The 13,152-nt window shown below is 39.7% G+C and overlaps 1 protein-coding gene across 8 annotated transcripts in view; it reads left to right on the top strand.

Annotated features, from left to right (window-relative positions):
- The window catches only part of RALGAPA2 (Ral GTPase activating protein catalytic subunit alpha 2), a 322,083-nt gene that overhangs the window by 225,628 nt on the left and 83,303 nt on the right, over positions 1-13,152 (top strand). The window lies entirely within an intron of this gene.

Here is a 13,152-nt window from a genome sequence, read left to right as displayed (position 1 = left end):
AGCATGAAGCTTGAAAGAGTTTGTTTAAATGCCCAACTTATTCTGCAGAAAAGGGGTTCCTAGAGCTTCCAAATCACAGTGAGAACCCATGTTGCTTTTCTTTTTTCAGCAACTAAATATAATTTGGTATTCAAAACATTTGCTTTTATGAATTTGTGAAGGTAGGTTTTAGTGTTTCTGTCATGTTTATCTCCAGGTACATTAGCACGTGGCTAGTGACTGTCCAACCAGAGGGCAGACATGCCAAAGCAGCCTTGACCGGGTGCAGTTAAGACAAGAGAAGGCTGAGTTCTCCTTATCACCTCAACCAGAATGTCAGTTTTATAAGTGAAAGACCTGTTAATGTCCTCCAGACTCTCCTTACTTGGCCCTGGTAGATATGGGTAGGGGAGGAAAATAGATGATTCAGCCATTTCTGAGAATTACAGGCAGGAAAGAATACCAGGATAGAGTTCCAGTTCTAGTTCTAGTTCTAGTTCAGGACCCCAGAGTTCTAGTTACAGTGCTGCCACGAGTGGATACAGGTCTTAGGCAGGTCTCTTAATTTCTTCGGACTTTTTTTTTCCTCAGCTATGGCATTCAGGTTGGGGACCAAGTACTCTCTGCAGTCCTTTTCAAGGATTCTAGGTACCCCTCTTAGATGATGGGCCCTGTTTGAGCCTCCTGTTCTAGATGCTTGTCCTTTCCCTAAGTTGCTCCAACCCACCAGGTTGCTGTCAAGGTGGTATTTATCTTCCTTGCAGATTCACAACTACTGTGAGTGTGTGAGCGTGTGTGAGCGTGTGTGTGCGTGTGTGTGCGTGTGCGTGTGTGTGTGTGTGTGTGTGTATTCTCATCCCTCTTCAGGAAGACAGCTAGTCCAGGACCTTCACCTGGAGCCAGTACCCAGAAATGCTGGTTAAGGCTGATGCAGCAAAAATCACAAAAACATTTTTGCATGTGTAAGATGAAGAGTAGCCAGTATTGGCATCTCTGTTTGAAAGGAAATCTTTTACTAATGTGGCTTCATTATATATGGGATGTGTTTGACTGCAGCATGGTTATGGAAATTTCTTTTTTATTTCCTCTATTCAATTTTCTTAAATATTTATCTTAACCCCAACCAAATAACCTTCTTGAGATAAAGCATATCCTTTAAAATATTCTGGGAAATTCTCAGGGAAAGTAAATTGTTAACTTTTGAATATGTGAAGAATCATTTATTCTAAAAGATAATTGAAAATGCTAAATAGCCAGAATTTACTAAAAGACATTATTTTTTTAAGTAATCTCCACATTCTACATGGGGCTTGGGCTTACAACTCTGAGATCTAAGCATCACATACTCTACTAACTGAGCTAGCCAGGCACCCCAAAAATATGTTATTAAACCTATTATCACAATATGTTGTTTGGGGAATTTATTATTGTTGTTATTGGAGTTCTTTTAGTAAAGGAATGACGTTGAGAACTCTGTGAAAGGCATTTGTCATTTGCAGATGTTATATCAAAAACAAATTTCTTCTCTAATTTATTGCCACTCCTAATTAGAGGAATTCCCTGAATACAAGGGATTTATATTATTTCTTTTGCCCAGTTTTTGAAAGACTATCTGAGTCACCCACAAGCAGTTGCCAAAGAATAATAAAGCACATTTATTTATAAGATAAGCCCCAATACAGACGGAAAAAATCTATAGCCTATTATTAACTCCTAGCTCCTATTTTATCCTTTACAATAATTTGGCTATTGAGAATTCTCTCTCCATTGATTCACCTCAAAAGTTGATATTGTTTTACTTTTTTTTCAGTTGGCCTTTGATATATACATCTTTCTCTCCTTTGCCTTAACGTCCCTCCCTCGGCAGCCAGAGCCAGCCTGTATAAATGCATGCTGAGTGGCAAAAAGTAGAGCCTACTTTGTGTCAGAAATCAAGAGCATTCTCATCCTCCATCTCTGAGCTACCTCAGTAGGAGGGGCCTCTGGGCCAAGAAATGGGGTGGGTTCTCCTGATTGTTCCATCAGGGTGTCAGAAGTACACAGAACTCCTCTGCGACAAAGAAAACAAGGCCCAGTGCCCCCCAGAATTCGAGAATTTCTCCTGAAGCGTGTATTTTCTGTACTATCCTTGATACCCATTAGTTTGTTGTTTGTTGTTGTGGGGTTTTGTTGTGTTGTGTGGTTTTCTTCATATGTACTTCCATCACAGCTGCATCTCACTGATTATGAACTGCTTCTAGTGTAAGTCATAGGAAGAAGTGTACTTATTGTTTTAAGGAATGTATTTTAAATTGTCCTAAGTGTGGTGTTGCCAAAAATAGGAAGAAAGAGCTATTCTTTCTTATTTTCCTTATTTGTTGGTTGTCATTTTTGCCTGGACTAGACAACTCTGAATAATTTTAGACTGAATAGCTCCTTGATTTTCCTCTTTGGAATTAAGGTGCCCACTCCTCCCACTTCCAACCCCAAGAATACTGTCATAAGAGGGAGACACTCATTATTTTTCATAATTAGTGAAACTAACAGTTTCATCTTTCTTTGCTCTTTCCTGAGTCTCCTCAAGTGTGACTGTTAATCTGTGCTCTAGGTGCTGATCTCAAAATAGATTTAGTCAATCTTTGCAGTTTTTACATGTCTGTGTTTTGCCTGTGGAGCCTTTTCTCAATCCCACCAAACAGAAGAAGAAGAAGAAGACATATAACATCAGAAGTCTGTTCAGGACCCTAGGACCATATTGTCACCCTTTCATCCTGGCCTATCGAGCATCTCCATGAAGCAAAAAGATAGTCACAGCAGATCTCATTCTAGAAATGTTCAGGGGCTCAACAGATTTGGTTAATGTCCAGTGGTCAGAGCCTCAGAAGCTGGAGGTCTTTTCTCACTCATTCAGGCAATGTATCTATTGAGGCCCTTTCGTGCCAGATACTATGTCAAGGGCTGGTGGTCTCATGATCCTGGAATCTCAGTTTTAGTAAGGGAGACAGCCAGTAAATAAGTAGGTAAATGGTTGACTAGTTAGGAGCTTTGGTATTATAAAGAAGATAAAACAAATGGGCACCTGGGTGGCTCTGCCTTCAGCTCAGGTCATGATCTCAGGGTCCTGGGATCGGAGGCCCACATCGGGCTCTCTGTGCTCAGCAGGGAGCCGGCTTCCCCCTCTCTCTGCCTGCCTCTCTGCCTACTTGTGATCTCTCTCTGTCAAATAAATAAAATCTTAAAAAAAAAAAAAAAAAGATAAAACACAGCGATAGGATGGGCAAGAAGGAAACTTCTTTAATTCAGGTAGGGGAGATTCTAGTTTCCAGTCCAGCATGTAGGGAGCGTGGAAGTCATCACCCTCATCCTAACAACATGAAAAAAGCTAAACAAACTGAAAATCAACAGCTTTTCTTTGAGCCATCAAAGAATTAAAGTCACAAGGAAAACACTGTCCCCCAAATTGGAGAGACAGGCAGACACAGAGAATCATAACTTGCCATAGCAGAAACCCAGGAACAGAAACCCCTGGGGAATCAATAACAGAGTAGGAAAATGTCAACTGTAGTTGACCAATTGCTGGAGGCTCCATGTACACAAATTTGTGAATTAGAGTCAAGATGGGCCTGGTCTTTGGGAGACCCCCCCACCCTTCTGTGTTTTCCCTCTGGTTGCCCTACCACTTTCTCACAGTGAGGATTGGAGGGGGGGTGGGACCCTCATGCTTCAGCAGAGGGAGAGAAAAGAAGTCATTTTGAAATACACCTGGAGTGTTCTGTTCTTCTTAACCAGGCCTATCCTCAAGAGGAAGTGGTTAACCAGAGCTTTTACCTGCTGGAGTTTTACCAGAACCAAGCCAAGCTGGGGGGAAAGGAAGCACCCAACTCGAGTTCCCTCTCACTTTGCTGTCTCACCTAAGGGGAAAGTGGGGAGGACACAAAAAAACAAAACTGAGAAGCACTTGTGGAGGTCATAGCCCAGAGATCCAGGCTCACTAAAAGACTGAGATCTGATCATAGGTCTGTGGAACACTTCTCCCCCATGCCTTATCACAACATCAAAGGACTTTTATATAGTAACAACTGAAAGAACTGCACATCTAAGGCCTTATTTAGGAGCGACAACAGGGAGACAAAGGAACATCCACATGCAGAAAAATGAAATTGGGCCATTTCCTTACACCACACACAAAAATAGACTCAAAATGGATGAAGGATTTCATCTCTATTATTAAGAATTATAGACTCCAAAGCCATCAAAGAAGAATCCCTGATAGGCCCAGTTAATCCATCAGCCTACTTTAAAAGACATTCATGGAGATGCCATGATTGTTCCCTAAGGGGACTTTCTCCCTATTTGGAAATTCTTTTCCTGTGTCTACCCCAAGTTCTGCAAAATAGAGTTTAAGTGTGTTTTCACTTATTTTTCGAGGAACTAGCCCAAGTCCAGTGAGTCATTTTTCCAGCTGGTCCCTCCTCAAAGAACATTGCCCCGTTGGTGATCTTGTGGAGCTGTGTATTCTCAGAGGACACTGCCATGCCTTCCCCTTTCCATATCTGTGCATAAGGAAGGTCAAAACAGATTATCTTTTTTTTTTAAATTTTATTTATTCCTTTGACAGAGACAGATCAGAAGTAGGCAGAGAGGAAGGCAGAGAGAGGAGGAAGCAGGCTCCCTGCCGAGCAGAGAGCCCAATGCGGGACTCGATCCCAGGACCCTGAGATCATGACCTGAGCTGAAGGCAGAGGCTTTAACCCACTGAGCCACCCAGGCGCCCCCAAAACAGATTATCTTTAAGGGCTTTTCTATCTCTGCCATCTACAATTCCAGGACCAGCTACCGTTTCTCTCTCTGGGAAGTTCACAATCCTGTAGTGTGAACTTATGAACTGAAGGAGTATATCTGGACCCATAAATTTAATCTTGAGATGTCAAAATTAGTGACAATAAATCAATTAAAAAATTGCATTGAAGTACAATAAATTTCCCACTGGAAAAAAAATAGCAGTTATATTTGCTGGAAAGACTGAGGAGTCCATAGACTGAAAATTTTGTTAAAATTTTATAAAAATAAAATGTGTTAAATTCTTGGACGCCTGGGTGGCTCAGTTGGTTGAGCAGCTGCTTTCAGCTCAGGTCATGATCCCAGCGTCCTGGGATTGAGTCCCACATCGGGCTCCTTACTCCACAGGGAGCCTGCTTCTCCCTCTGACTCTGCCTTCCACTCTGTCTGCCTGTGCTCGCTCTCACTCTCTCTTACAAATAAATAAATAAAATCTTTAAAAAAAATAAAAATAAAAAATAAATTTAAAAAAATGTGTTAAATTCTAAGCACTCTCATGGGCTTTGTGGTTGCATAGGTCTTGTACAGATCAATTCTTCATGGAGAACCCCTTATGAAGGGAAGTCTGGCTTTGAAAGAACGAGTCAAGCCTCTCCAGAGGAATGGTCAGGACAGGCTATTACATGGAAAGCCAGCTTTGGCCAGCTCAGTCCCCATGGCTGTTCTTTAGTCTTTTCATTTGCCTCTGAATGGTAATGATGCTGCATGCATTTCCCTAGATAGCTGTGGCAGAGCTTTCCAGTCCTCCCAAGTATGTAGTCCAGCCTCCTCTCCTGCTTTACTCCCTTTAGTGGCCCTGTCTCTGACTTCCCACCGTGATAAAAAGTAAATCCCTCAGCATCTGCATGCAGCCCTTTGCCTTATTCCAGCCACAGTCTTTCTCTTTATTTACCTGTAATGCGTATAACACCAACTAATGCTTGCTAGATTGGCACTTCAAGGAATACATTGTGAGAACACTGCTTTAGCAAAGAGAGCCAGTGCCACCTCTGTTTCTTTCTTATTTTATACCATCTGCTTGGAGTGCCCCTTTCTTCCCACAGGTCTCTGCTAATATCCACAGTCATGCCCACCTCCAATACAAAGACATCTGTGGCTTCTCTCCACTAGCAGAGGACTCTCTGCAGCTCCAGAACATTATATCTGTACCTGAACCAAAGCTTTTTTTGGTTGTCTTTTTTTTTTTTTGTCTTCTTGAATACATATTTTATCTCCCCTACAAACTGCATACATATAAGGGTTCTGACATATTTACCTCTGAATTTCTTTACAGCCCTTATTGGAGCTTTGATGAAAGCAGGCAAATATGTAACTATTAGACTGATAAAATCATGGAGTGCCTGGGTGGCTCAGTGGTTTAAGCGTCTGCCTTCAGCTCACGTCATGATCTCAGGGTCCTGGGATCAAGCACCACATCGAGCTCTCTGCTCAGCAGGGAGCCTGCTTCTCCCTCTCTCTCTGCCTGCCACTCTGCCTACTTGTGATATTCCTCTCTGTCAAATAAATAAGTAAAATCTTAAAAAAAAAAAAAAAAAAAAAAAAACCTGAGAAAATCTGAAATCTCTTCCATTTTTACCTAGAAAGATTTTACGTAGACTTCAAAATTTTCAGGAAAAATTTTAGAGTCCTTTATCTATTTTTCCCCCAAATGATCCTCTGTTATTTAGAGAATGAATGTGTACAATATGAAGATTAAAATATACGGAAATAAATATTCTCTTTCTCAGAAGCATATCTTACATTTCTCTTAAAGTTTTTACCCTTGTCTCAATATTGTATGGTTTTTCTACCTTGTCTTGCATTAGGACAATAGTATTTGCAACCCACTTTAGGGATTAACATAGCATTTGAATGTTTCAGCCACTCTGTAAGGAGAGTAGGGCATACCTCATCTTTCCTGGGCTCCAGATACATCCATGTATATAACTGTAGTAAGTTACCAAGGGGACTTGGTTTCTCGGCAGCCAAACCAAGTCCCAAATTTGAATCTCAGCAGTCTCAACCTGTTTTAAGAGTAGAAAGGTGTTCGTTTTCACTTTCACCTCAGTATGTGGATTCTTATTCATGAAAGCCTGTTTACATGTGAGTGCTTCTCTGTACACATCCTGTGTACACTTTGTGGCCATACATATGGAGTCCAGCAGAAACTTGAATGCTGGATCTCTGTGCTGTCACCCACCCCTTGCTTGATAAAGGTAATGCCAAAAAGCTGAGTGCAGAAATCCTAGTCATATCTTTGCTATGATCACACGCCCCCCAGTTTTTAAAAGGGAATGCATAACTGGCCAAACTGGGTAAGTCAAGCCACCTGTTCTCTGCATTTATTGCTTTCAGTGTGGCTTGGATCTCAGGAGACCTGTATGTGGCAGTGTTCCGTTTTCTGGAAGCTGGAGGTTATCCGTGAGGAACTTAAATGGAGCTCAGCTGTTCATTACCTTGCTTTGGAGCATCCAGATGTCTTGACTGAGTCCATGAAAGATTAATTCCCACAGATCAAGTGGAGATTTCAGCTAGCTTTCTGTGTCCCAAGGATTCTCCTCTGTGCTGGCTTCCACAGCTGGACGCCTCCTTGTGTTGGCACACTAAGCAGTGTTGCAGCATGAACTTCAGTGCAATTCCCCGTTTTCAAAGAACTTTCTCTGCTTTCAAGCTGTCTGGGCAAGAGAACTTTGATGTGACAGTGTCCTGGTCTACACCCAGGCCTGATAAGGAAAAAACCATTTGGGCTGCACTTTCTAGGTTTGTGCTTCCTTCTCAGATGTGCTTCCTTTAGTGATGGGAGCTCCACGTGTGCCTCTTAACTTGCAGCTAGTGAGGAAATCTTACTAATCTCAGGCTCTGGTCATCATGCTAGGGGAGGCCAGTTGTGAGTCATCCAGGAACTTTAGTTTGTTGTGAACACACATGCTCAACAGGGATGAAATGCTGAGTTATTGTATTAGCCTTTCTCCTAAGAACCAACTTTTGGTCTTGGTTGTCTGTATGCTGTATTTGTTTCTATTTTATTAAAGCCTACTTTTGTCCTTACTATTTCTTCCCTTCTTGTCTCTTTGAGTTTATTTTTCTTTTGGATTTTAAGTATTTCTTGAGACAGAGGTGTGTCTCATGAAGTTGAGGCTTTTATTCCTTGCTAAAAAGAGCATTTAATCCCACATATTCCCTCTCAGTCTGCTTCAACATCTAATATCCACTCTTCTCATGACTATTTAGCCTAACATATTTTTAAATAAGTTTTTTTTTTTTGACTGCTGAGTTATTTAGAAGTATCTTTCTTGATTTCTAATCTTAGAAATTTGTCCTAGTTATCCTTTGGTTGCAAATTTTAACTTATTAGTTCTTTGGGCACAGAATTAAGATTGTATGATTTTAGCCCCTTGAAATTTTCAAAGGCTTGCCTTATGACCTAGAATAGGGCTTAGCAAACTTTTTCTGTGAAGAACCAGGTAGTAAACCTTTTAGGCTTTGTGGCCCACACAGTGTCTGTCACAGCTACTCAGTACTTTTCTGTGTGAAAACAGGTATAAACAGTATGTAAGTGAAGGTTTATGGCTCTGTTCCAGCAATACTTTAGTTTTTGACTGATTTTGAATTTCATGTAATTATTATATGTCACAAAATATTTTTATCAACCATTTAAAAAAGTAAAAACCATTCTCAGCTTATAAGCTATACAGAAAAGTCACCAGGCTTGAAATCAGGCCTCATAAGGCTCTACTTGTAGATCCTTGGCCTACAATATGGTCATTATTTTTTTAAGATTATATTTGATTATTTATTTATTTATTTATGAGAGAGAGAGAGAGCATGAGAGGGAGCATGAGAGGGGAGGTCAGAGGGAGAAGCAGACTGCCCATGGAGCTGGAAGCCTGATGCGGGACTCAATCCTGGGACTCCAGGATCATGACCTGAGCCAAAGGCAGTTGCTTAACCAACTGAACTACCCAGATACCCCAAATATGGTCAATTTTTTAAAAATATTCTAGGCATGCTTGAAAAGAATGGGTCTTCTATAATTGTTGGGTGAAATATTTTGTATGTATCCATTAGGATGAGTTTTTTTGTGCTTTTCAAATCTTTTATATTCTTTTTTTTTAATATTTTTAATATAACGTTAATCAAGAAAAGGGCACAAATTTAAGTGTACAGCTTGATGATGTTTTCAAAGCAAATGATTTAATGCTTCCCAGATGTAAACATAGGATATTGCCAGCTGCCAGAAATCTCTTTACACTCCCTCCCAATCACTAACCCCCCAAAAAGGTGGTCACTGTTCTGATGTCTGTCACTGTTGATTAGTTTTACGTGCTTTTGAACTTTCTGTGACTGGAACTTCTGTGACTGGTGTGAACTTCTTTGTGTTTGTTTCCTTCACTCAGCATAACATTTGGGTCATTCCCATGATGTTACATGTAGTTATGGTTTGTTCATTTCATTACTGTGGAATTTTCTGTTGGTTAAATGTACCACAAATTGTTTCATTCATTCTCCTATTGATGGACATTGAGGATATGTCCAGTTTGGTGAATATGTGTGCCTTGCCTTTTCACTTTCATTATGAGCAGAACGTTTTACATTTTTATTAAGACCAATTAATTTTGTTTCTTTTATGACTGTTGCCTTTTACACCCTAAGAAACCCTTTCCTGACCCCAAATTGTGAAGATATTCTCATGTGTTTTCTTCTGGAAATCTTGTGGTTTTCGGTTTACTATTTTTTTAAGGTTTTTTAGGTTTAAGATTTTATTTATTTATTTGACACAGGGAGAGAAAGAGAGAGGGCACAAGAAGGGGGAGTGGCAGGCAGGAGAGGGAAAAGTAGACTCCTCATGGAGCAGGGAGTCTGATGTGGGGCTCTATCTCAGAAACTTGGGATCATGACCTGAGCCGAAGGCATGTGCTCAACCAAATGAGCCACCCAGCACCCCTTAGCTTCACTATTTTGATCTATAATCCACCTAAATTTTTTGTGTGTGAAATGAGTTAGAGGCCAAGATTCACTTTTTAAAAATAGCTATCTGTTTGTTTCAGAGCCTTTTTTGAAACAGACTTTCCTTTCCCTATCAAATTGATACGCTGCTTTATTGCCAATCACCTGGATCTATTCTTGGACTCTATGCTCTGTTCTGTTGATATATTTGTCTGCCCTGGTACCAACATTATGATATATTAATTACTGTAGTTTTATAGTATCCCTTGAAATTAAGTAATATAAATCTTATTGCCTTGGCTAACTTAAGTTTTTTCATTTTAATATAAATTTAGAATGAGCTTATCTATATCTATAAAAACAGCTTGGTAGAATTTTTATTTGGTTTGTGCTGAATCTCTTGTTCCATTTCAGCAGACTTGATATCTTAATAGTATGGAAACTTCCTATCCATGAACATTGTACATCTTTCCATTTCTTAGGTTGTCTCTAATTTACCTCGGTCATGTTTGGTTGTGTGTGTGTGTGTCCTTTGTCAAATTTATTTCTAGGCACTTGATGTTTTTGATGCTATTATGAACAGTATTTGTAAATGTCATTTTCCAGTTGGTGGTGGCTAACATTCAGAAGTGTAATTGATTTGGAGTGTATATTGTATCCTGTAGACCTTTCAAAATCCAGTTCTAGTTAAATTCCTTTGTGTTCTAAATCCAGTTCTAGTTAAAGTCCTTTCTCATGTACATAATAATGTTATCTGTAAATAAAAATAACTTGATTCTAATCTTTATATTCCTCTCTTTTTACTTCCTTTCTTTTATTTTCTTTATTGTAATGATTAGGATATGTTGAATAGAAAAGGTGACATAGACATCCTTGCCTTTTCATATCTTAAGTGGAAAACATTTATTATTTCACCATTAATTATGTTACAATTTTTTTTTCCTTAAAGAGTTCATCAAATTGAGGAAGTTCTCTTCTATTCCCAGTTTGCTGGGAATTTTTTTTTAATCACAAATGAGAGAGGAATTTTATGTGTGCTTTTTCTGTATCTATCAAGAAGGCCATACGGTTTTTCTTCTTTATTTTATTAATGTAATAAATTGCACTAGTGGATTTATGATTGTTAGACCAACCTTGGTTTTTTATGCAAAATATGATTTGATCAAGATACAGTGTCTTTTAAATATATTTCTGGATTTAATTTGCCAAAAATTTGTAAGAGATTTTTATGTCTTTGTTTAGTATATGTGCTGCCGAAGCGAGCACTTTTACGTCTTTGTTGAAGGATGTTAGTTCATAGATCCGTTATCCCAGTTCCTCACATCCACTCCTTTGAGCAGAGACAGTCTTCTGTTTACCATTGTATCTCCAGCCCCTCTCCCAGTGCTAACCACAGAAGAGATATTCCACAAATAAATAGCCTTTGACACAAATTAAAAGACCTTGCTGGAGACCTGCATTTATTAAATAATTTAAATTATTTAAAATAATAATAATTTCACCCATTAAACCAGTATTTGCTTTCCAGCTGTGTGCCAGGTACAGTGGAGGTTTCTCTCTACCATCTCCAACAACTCCTCCCTAGTCTTCTTTGCTAATTCTTCCTCATGTCTCCAACCTCTATAAACATTGAAGGGGCATGAGATTAATCCTTGAACCTCTTTTCTTGCTCATCTGATCATCCAGTCTCATGGCTGTAAACACCATCTGTAACTCTTATGAATCTCCAACAGGAGCATCTCCCTTGACTTCCAGCCTGACCTGTCACCTGATTTGCCACCCCCATACATCAACACCGATATCTAATAGGCATCTCACACTTAGCATATTTAAAATTGAACTGGTGACCCTCCCTTTTAGTCTTCACTTCAGGAAAAGGTGGCTCCAAACTTCGAGTTGCTGGGCGTAAACCGTGGCATCAACCTTAATGCCTCTTTTTCTCAGTCACTTCATTAGTAATCCTCAGCAAATCCTGTCTGCCTTCAGACTATATCCAGACACCTACCACTTCTGCCTCCATTCTGATCCAAGCCATCGCCCTCTCTTGCCTGGATCATTCACCAACTCCCTAACTGGTTTCCATAATGCTTGCTTTTTGCAATTTTCCCAACACAACAGCCAGAACATACTTTTGAAATGTAGGTGAGATCAGATCTCCCACTTTCCTAAACCCTCAGAAGGCTTTTATCTTGCTCAGAGCAGAAATCCAGAATCCTTTAAGGCCCTTCTTATTAGCTTTCCCAACTTTATTGCCTTTTGTTCTTTTTCTTGCTCACTCAGCTCCAGCCTCTCTGGCTTGCTTGCTATTTCCTAACCATAGCAGTTACACTCCCACCATAGGGCTAGGTATTTGCTGTTCCTTGGCCTGGAATTCTCTTCCATCAGATGTCCTCATAATATGAGGTTCATTCCCTCATTCCTGTCAAGCTTTTACTGAAATGTGATCTTATCTTTGAAGCCCTCTCTGGCCATATGTTCTAAAATTGGAGGACTTATCCCCTCAGAAAGAGTCCTATTGCTCTTCCTTGCTTTTATTTTTCACCTTAGTGCTTTTCTACCTAATACATATTTTATGTATTTATACTGTTTATTCTCTCACACCTCCAATAAATTGTAAGGTCAATGAAATAAAGAATTTCATTATTCACTTTTGTGTGAATAGAACACAACAGAAATAGAAATGGTGACTAGAACAATGTCTTTCACATAATAAATATTTTTGAATAAATGAATAAACAAGTGAGAGAGTGAATAAATACAAGGGTTACAAGGCAGACCTAGTCCTTGACCTCATGGAACTGACATTCTCCATATTAATAAATGGAGTCGATGAATTTCTAATGGAGGAAAAAAAAGAGTGAGAGTGAGAAAGGACAGGCACCAGAACTTTGTGGCTTGCCCCAGTAGTAAAAGTGGGTCCAGTGAAGGAAAGTCAAGCCTCTAAAAAGGAAGCAGAAAAGAAATGAAGATAACACAGTTATCGTAGAAGCAGAGGAAGGAAGATTCAAGAATGAGGACTATAAGTAGGATCTTATAGTTGTTAACATGATAGTCATCATCTCCTTTAAGAGGCCTGATGTACACACCAGGATCCATGCAGAAATATTGCCAATTCCAAACTGGTTTTAGAAGGATGCAAGGCTAGGAGGATGCAAGACTAGGAGGTGCACAGTGAGACACGGCTGTATAGTGTGCATAATCCACACAATGTAGGCACCTAGAAAGAATAATGCTATTTCTGTAAGTGGCAACATAAGGGAAATAAAGAATAACCTAGTGATAATTGTCATGAGAAGTTTTGCTGAAGAGTTCAAGGTAGAGGAGTATTGTGGAGCAGACCTGTGTTGCTTGATTTGAAAGCCCTGTACCCTGCTAAGGTTAGCATCACTTCCGTGGGTGATAGTCTAGGTGGTCATGACAGGTCTGACA

This window comes from Mustela putorius, unplaced genomic scaffold, assembly GCF_011764305.1.
Source record: "Mustela putorius furo isolate JIRA1106 unplaced genomic scaffold, ASM1176430v1.1 tig00000253_pilon_pilon_pilon, whole genome shotgun sequence".
Taxonomy (NCBI): Eukaryota; Metazoa; Chordata; class Mammalia; order Carnivora; family Mustelidae; genus Mustela; species Mustela putorius.
The sequence above is the reverse complement of the archived record's forward strand: the minus strand, read 5'-3'. Positions and strand labels throughout refer to the sequence as shown.